An 8,753-nucleotide genomic window follows, 5' to 3' on the forward strand; every position below is an offset into this window, starting at 1 on the left:
CTGCCAGCGCGGAAGCACATCACTTTTCCGCGCTGGTCGCATTTTATGAGCCAGCGCACCTCTCCTTTGTATTGGGTCGCGCTGACATGACTTTCCCAGTTATTGAGGCGCGACGTCAGCGCGTCAGTCGCCTTATAATCCGCGCTGATCCTGTTTGGGCGAATTTGTTCCAACAGCCAGCCTTCCAGATTATTCCAGGCTTGGTTGTTGGCTTTGTGAATGTCGACTCCCTTCTATGGCATGTCTGTTCGACCCTTTGCAACCACTTCCCTTGAAGATAAGCTCATCCTTCCACCCTTTTAGGAGGCTCCTCCTCCTATATAAACTCTCACCATTACCATGGGCAGCTAGTTTTGGATAGTTAGACATAACTTGGATTGTATAGAGCTTATAGTGCTCAGATTGCTCCTACTATAGGTATTTGGTGTGCTAGGTGTGGAAGTGATTGATTGCTTAGGGAAGGTTGTTTTGTGTTGCTTGTATGTGAGAGAGAGTTGTTTGTCTTGGGAGAATCATCCTCAAAGGTGAATGCTTGAGATACATGCTGACTGGCCCCTCCTGAGAAGGTTACCGACGTCAGAACATTTGGTTGTACTCTTCTCTATTCTGATTAATAATAGATGACTGCTATTATTGTTCCATTCTCATTTGTACTTGCAATGGTTAAATGTGAATTACATCTTTTCTGACTGATGTATGGTTGCTTTTACTAGATTTCACGCTTGCGTTTGTTTCCTCTTCGTGTGTGCAAGTATCTATTCGCGGAGATCGCGAAGGATTGTGACCAGCCAAAGCGAAGGAGCGAAGGCAACATCTCTTCGTCAAACGACAACGCTGGAATCCAAGTAGGTACTCTTTACCTCTTGTTTAATTGTAATTAGGAACATGCATAGCAGCATTGTTTGATTGTTGCTAGACCCTTGCTGGGCTAGTAGGGATCGCCTCTATCCGTAGAGGGGATTTACCTCATCAACATACATCAAGTCATTTGTGAGCACCCACTCACAGGAGACCCCAACCTCCTTTAGATAGCAAACCACCACTTTCCAAGAGTCACTAACCTCTTATGAATGTAGGCCACAACCTGATCTAGCCAATATTCTACAATTTTCAAATTGAAAGCAGAGGCTAATACATAAACATGGTAATACAAATATGATATACTGCAATACCAACTCCTTTTCAACTCAGTATTTCTCCTTTGAATTATGCTCTCTACTGCTCAACTAGTTCTAGTCTCGACCCTCTGATACAATGTCTCTCCGTGAACACTTGGCTCAGTCACACACTCACAACTCTGCACTCTTTAACTCACAACAATTCCCCCTCTTTGCTCAACTACCCCCACCATTTTGTTCCTTTGTTGCATTATAAATGATGTTGTATTTGTAGTCTCTTTACCTGATAGTGTGCTACAACATGGCATGGTTTGTTATTTTTCCATCAGGTTTCCTTCACTCTTCCACCATATTCAATTCTAAATATGGACTTAGTTCACTCAACTATCGCAATCGCGTTGAATCACTAACTGGTTATCTCTCACTCAACTATCGCAGTCGCATTGAATCACTGACTGGTTATCTGGGTGTTCCCCATACTGAGAATGAACTTTTAGTCATCATGCACACTTAAGAAAGGCTCTTCATTCCACTGTAACTTCTATTTTTAGTCATGACAACTGAGTTAATGCAGAGAATGGACTTTTGAGCGTTTCCATATGCTGAGAATTAATTCTCAGTCAAATTGTGCACTCCAACGAGGTGTTCTATGCTTACAGACTGATCATAGTGATCAACATGTACCACATGCATGGATTAATTGTTTTGCAATAATCTCTTCTGCACCCAACCATTTTTTTCATTTAATTCCTGATGGCATGAAAGAAATATTAGGGATGACTTGTTTCATTTGAACCAAGCCTATTAAATTACCTTTGCAAGTCATGGTCCTTACTACCCTGTGTCTTTATTCTCTACAATTGCCATTAACATTGTCAACAACTTTGGTGCACTTCAAAAGTTAGTGAAGTCACCAATAATGCAGGTAATCCATCTAACTCATGGGCATGCCTTTAAATGTTGGTTTGGAGGTCGGAAGGTCATGGGTCGAATCACTCCATCAGTGATGTACCAGTGTTTTCCTCGACCCCTGACTTCCCATAGGCTCGACTAGCTCAAAGATTTTATTTTCTTGTGGATCCGACTTGGGTCATTTTTCACTGTTTTGGGCCTGTTCTAATCATTCAACACCAAAAGCCAAATACAAGAGAAAAAATTCACAAAACAATCCCTTGGTGCAAACTCTAAGGTTCATCCATGTCATTAGTTTATGTTATGCTAACATCATCTAGGCCACATGGAACCTTCTGTATGGTGACAAGTGTTACATAGATTTGACCCATTAGGCCACCCAAATATGTCGAATTTGTCTACCAAATGTCCTTTGTACTTCCACGTCATGCTGACATCATCTACCACATTGCTATCAACACATCACTGCCAGCCAATCACATTCTTCCAATTATTTTCCTTTATCGGGACCCACGTAGGTTGAGGATCGGGAGCCGAGGCTTTGTTCTCCTACTAAACTTTGTTGCATGACCCAATCTCCAACTGGTCCTAACTAGACTCATCTCCCAACTTGGCTGACTACTCACTAATCCACGTGCCCAACTAGGAGTTGGTCCCACACAGGTTGGGGGTCGGGGGTCGGGGGTTAAAGCTTTGTTCTCCTGTCAAATTTTGTTGCACGGCTCGACCTCCGACTAGGCCCGAATCACCTAAGTCTCAAACTTAGTCCAAAAATATGCCTAAGTCCTAAACAAAATAACTTTCCTATCTCTGAACTTCAATTGGTTGTAACTTCTGATCCAAAAGGCCTTTTCCAAACTTCAACATACCATTGGAAAGATTTTCCAGAACACTTTCCAACTATGCCACTTTTAGGAGAAACTAAGTTGATTTCTTGAGACATAATCTCCTTCAAATTCTGGGAATCCCTAACCATCATAGCCATATTTTCATGGTTTCTCTGCTAAGCTTGATACTATGATGATTCTCTGTAGAATATTGTAGTAACCATGGGACTCCCCCTGAAAAACATGCTCTTCACTACCAATATTTTCTACCTTTGACCTCAATGTTAATTTGGTTGACATCAATTCCAACATACCAAGTCCACCAACCATTCACACAATTCCAACTATCCAACATATCTCAAGGATCGTCTCTGAATGCTCCAGGATAGCCAAGTCTCCATTATAGTTTTGTCAAGTGTCGTTGGCTATGGTTCTATAAGATTTGTGTAGGTTGTTGGAAGATTGTATCCTTTCTTGTAGCAATTACATAGACCCTTCCAAAATCACAACATCTTTCATGAAATTCATTCAAAAGCTTAGATGATTCATGGTGATCCCATTGACAAGAGCTAGAAACTTTAATGGTGGTGAAAAATGTGGAAGAAGGGGTGGAAATGGAGTTTATGAACATAGATGAAGTTTTGGATAGAAAAATGGCTAAATGGTGTGGATGCAAGATGATGGAGGTGTGGTGGACTTCCCTTTTCATTCCCCCGAGGAAAACATGAGATCTGACCCCTCACCTTATGTTTATCAAAATCATGTAGTAATTCTGGTCAATCTTGTAGCAATTCAGGACAATGTTGTAGCGATGTAGGATTCAGGAAAAATTGAGCGATATGGGTTTCCTAATGATGGATAAATGTAGGTAGATGGGTGCAATGATGAAGGACATGTAGGAGGCTAGCTTGGGAGGTGTAGAAGTGGGATGTGGAAGCCTGCTTCCTTCGGATGCTATCCCTTTGACCGTGACTAGAACCCTACAATTACTTGTTAGTAGAACTAGTGTAAAGGCTCCTTTACCTCTCTGTTGCTTTCCCTTTCTCTTTTCATTTTTTTTCTTTTTTTCTTTTTCTTTTTGAGACTTGCAGGTTGCTTCTAAAGATGTTTTCAATCTACAGGTCTACCCTAGTGCCTTAAAGGAGGTCTTCACCTGGGGATCTTTTCATTTATTTATTTATTTTAATTTTTTTCTGCTCTTAGGATTGGTCATGGAGGTTTTCAACCCCAAAGTTGGCCTTAGGTGCCTCATGGAGGTTTTCACCTAGGCCTTTTTTTCTCTTTTTTGTGTTTTTCTTTTCTTTTTTCTTTACTTTCTTTTTTTGATTAGAGGTTGGAGGAACTTAGGATTGTGAGGCCCCCAATTACATTGAACTCCTTTCTTATTGAACTAGTGAATTCCTCCTCTCATAGACGCTTCTTGTATAACTTTAGCTGGTAACCATTAACAAGCAATGGAATGCCTTCCTCATCAATTGTTCTTATTTGGACAGACCCATTCTCATAACATTTTTCCACTAGATAGGGGACCAACCACCTTGTCATCATCTCCCCTTTTAAATCCTTGAACCTTTAATCATATAGAAGGGCCCAATCACCCTCTTAGAAGGCTCTTTCCCTAAATTTTTTATCATTCCAAATCTTCCTCTGCAGTTGGAATACCTTAGTATATATGAGAGCCTGTAATATGAACACATCCAAACCATTGAGCTGGAGTAGCCTTTCTTACTGAGTTGTAGTGATGTCGAAATCCAACTATGATGCCATCCTCAAGGTGTTGTATTCAAATTTATTGACAACATGACTTTCTTCCCATAAACCAACTCAAATGGTGTTAATTCAATGGTGGAGGCTTATAGGTGGTATTATAGGCCCAAGTGACCTCTACAAGTCAATCTACCCAATCCCTTTTGTTGCTACTGACAACCTTGGTTGAAAGGTTCTCCAAGGCTCTATTTGTGACCTCCACCTTCCCATTATCTTTAGGGTGATAGGAAATGTATGTCCTATGTTTGATGTGGTGCTACTTCATGATGATTTCAATCATATTTGAGGTAAACTGAGCTCCTTGATTAGTGACCAACTCCCTTAGAAATCCAAACTTGTAGAAAATGTTCTCCCTTATAAATTCAACCTCTTTCTGCTCGGTTATTTCCTTCACCTCATTTTCTTCAGACCACTTGGTCAAGTAATCATTCCACACAATTATCTACCTCTTTTACCCAGATAAGGGATCAATGGGCCCAATGAAATCCATGCCCCATTTCTCAAATGGCTTCAGAGTCACTTGAGGTTGCAGGGGAATTTCATCCTTGGGTGTATGCTTTCCCATCCTTTGGCACTCATCACATCTAGCAATGTACCTCTTTTCATCTTGATGTAGAGTAGGCCAATAGTAGCCAACTTGTAGAATTTTGAAGGTTGTTTTCTTAGTAGAAAAATGGGCCCACGGGGTCCATTGTGGCATGTTAGGAGGATGTAAAATACCTCATCCTCTCTTACACACCTTCTCAAAATATGATCTAGCCCCAACTTGAAGATATTTCCCCCAATCCAGGTGAAAGGGGCACTCTTCCTAACAATCTTGCTCTTCTCCTTAGAGGATAGATTAGGAGGGAACCTCACAAAAACCAAGTAATTTTCTATATTAGCAAACCAAGGAGATAACACCGATATGGAAAAGAGGTGTTCATTTGGAAGTTGATCATCTACCATCTCCTCATTTCCTGCAGGCAAGGTTAGTCTTGACAAAAAATTTGCAACCACATTCTCTTTCCCTAGCTTGTCAACAATAGTTAGATCAAATTGTTGCAATAATAACAAACATCTAATGATTCTAGCATTGACATCAGGTTTATTCACTAAATATTTGATGGCTACATGATCAATATGAACGAAGACTTGCTATCCACTAATATAGTTCCTAAACATATTCAAAGAGTGCACCATAACTAGGAGTTCTTTTTTAATGACTGTATAGTTGAGTTAAGCTTTAGAATGGTTCTTACTGATGAAGTATATAGAATAGGGAAATTTGTCTTCAACTTATCCTAAGGTTGTTCCTATAACTTTATCTGATGCATCTTTGTGGATGTGGAAATGAAATGCCCAATCAGGACCTCTAAGGATTGGTGCAGTGGTCAACTTTTCTTTTAGTTTTTCAAATGCCTCTTGGCACTTATCTGTCTAACAAAAGTTTGACTCTTTAGCCAACAATCCAAATAGGTATGAGGCCAACTTACTGAAGTCCTTGATGAACCTTCAGTAATATCCAGCCAATCTAAGGACACTTCTGACATACCTTTGTTTTTTTAGGGGTAGGGAGGATTAAAGGTTGTCTTCCGCACATTATTTTTTGGAAGAGATTCAAGCAACTATATATGGAGAGATCCAGGCATTGGGAGACACTATGAGGCACCTTTATGAGGAGTTGGTCACCTTGCATAAAGTAGTATTTCCCCTACATGATATGCAAAGGAAATAAAGAGAAAATGTGAAATCCTTGAAAGTCATTCATGCATCCATTACCACAATCCATGAGTGGGGAGCTAAGTGTAGGAGTGCACCAGTAGAATTGGCCAAGAAGATAAGGAAACAAGAAGAGTTGGAAAAGCATGAGGTTAGAATGCTCATACAAGGAAACAAATAACTCGACACATGTGCACTTAATATTCTAGTTGATTATGCATGGTTATATAATAGTTTGGATTCCTTGGTTCAAGCACACAAGATCCCCTTAGTAGGGCCATTTGCAAAAAAGGGCATAAATGTTGTTATGTAGGAGATCAAGGAATACTTGAACCAGCTAAAGAAGAATACTATCAAAGAAGACTTGGAAGTTAATAGACACAACACATAGAAGTACATAGGTGGTCATTGTAAGATCAATATGAATTTTCTCTTATTACAGAAGGAAGTACAAGCTAGTTCCAAGACCATCTACCCAGATGTGATGGAAGCTAGAGTCTATTTTTAAGCCTAACCTTCTGTTGTAGCAAACAACAACCCCATTTTTACTTAGTTTATAATAAATAATGGAGACCCTTTTTGCTTAAGTTAGTAGTTAAAACATTTTTTTTTTTAATAAATGGACAATAAGGAAATAAGTTATAAGCTCTTGAAATTACTTTCATAAAAACTTAAAGTTTTCCCTTATCAAAATGAATCATCGAAACTCCCTTATCGGAGGTGATTTTTAAAAGTGTTACAAAATACTAAAATTCTGATGGGACCATTTTCGAAGTTCCCTTTATACTTAAAATTATGGTATTGGTTTATTTGTTATTGGGGCCTCTTATTTTCGTAAGATTTATTAATAAAAAGTTATGAAAAATCTTCTCTCTAAAGTCCAACGTCCCGATGAATTTAATATTTAAATACTTTTCATTTTGAAATTACCAATATCGTAAGTGAAACTTAATTACACTTCCTAAATTACAACTCCCGAAACTTTTATGACTAAAATATTCCATTTCATAATTGCTCATTTTGGAGCCTCATTTTAATTACACTTCCCAAAAAAACCTCATATTTCGGAAATGCTCATTTCAGGACTTATTATATGGGAGCCATCGCATTTTTGGGCTTCTTATTTCGAATAATTGAAATATCATAAGTTTATTTTAATTTCCTCTTCGATATTTCACTCCCGAAATCCTACGTGGCACCCTTCACATGGTTTCTCATGATATTACTTATTAGATTTAAAGTGATTTGAATGCGTCTCCAAAGCATAAATGGTTTACATTTAATTCAATTTGATAGTATTAATTCATTTTGAAAAGGGGATTTCTTATTGTAAAGTTATTTGCATCAACGCTAATTTTTTGATAATTATTGTTTCTACTAAGTTCCTACGCCTGTCTTTTACAGGAAAACTCTGATTCCTGACATTTTGAAGAAATGAAGAAGGGAGGCAAGGCTAAGAAGAAGGTTCCACTAAAACTATATTTCAGACCATTTACAGAAGACACAGATGAGAAGAATCCAGGAGCTCAATTGTTCTCTGATATAGTATGCACCAAAGATGTTGGACTTTCTTCCTGGGAATCGATTTATCAGCATTTTGAGGATGAGAATCCCAGGGTTATAGGGAGAACAGTTACAACATATGATAATGTTTGATTTCAAAAGCTACTTCTAAAGACATTGCCAATTCTTTTTTGCATAGGATTGCAGCTAGGCCACAACTACTTCCTTATACAGATATAGTTCGTTGGGTTGTGGAGAATTTAGAATTTCCAACAGGAAATTGATCCTAAATGTAGAGGAGATTCCTCCTCTAGACATTTTTATAGTCCTCCGCATAAAGCTATGGTAAAAAGGGTAAGGAAAAAGAGAAATTTGGATCAGTCTCAGTCATTTATTTCTGATAAAGCCTCTTCCTTTGAAGTCTTATGGAGAGGATCTACTGCAACCCAAATAAATGATTTGGGGAAATTGACTCATTTCACCAATGCTTATGCATCAACTGCCATTGATAAAGCCAAAGAAAACTAGGAACTTCTGAAGAATAAAGAAGAAAGGATTGCCTTTCTTGAGTAGACTCATGAGGTTGAGAAATAGAAAATCAATGATAAATGGCAGAGCCAAATGACAGAGTTGAAGCAAAAAATTGATTCACTTAAGGTACAATATGATAAAGAATTGAAAATTAGGGATGATCAAGTCAAGGAAATGCAGAAGAGGATAGAACAGTTGCTTGTCATTCCTCAACTGGCATAATTTAAAAAGGAATCCAAGGAATTAAATGTTCCTGTTGGGCATCAACAAAAGGTCTTTTGCAATAAACTGGTGATAATTCAATATCAGTGTAAAGCTACAGATTTCCTTGTGGATCAATTGTATGATATGACAAATTAGTTTGAAGAAATGAATGAAAAGCTCATAAAGTTCC

The sequence above is a fragment of the Pinus tabuliformis genome, chromosome 5_1 (genome assembly GCF_031772625.1).
Source record: "Pinus tabuliformis cultivar Carrire ecotype Pingquan chromosome 5_1, CPIR1, whole genome shotgun sequence".
NCBI classification, from domain to species: Eukaryota; Viridiplantae; Streptophyta; class Pinopsida; order Pinales; family Pinaceae; genus Pinus; species Pinus tabuliformis.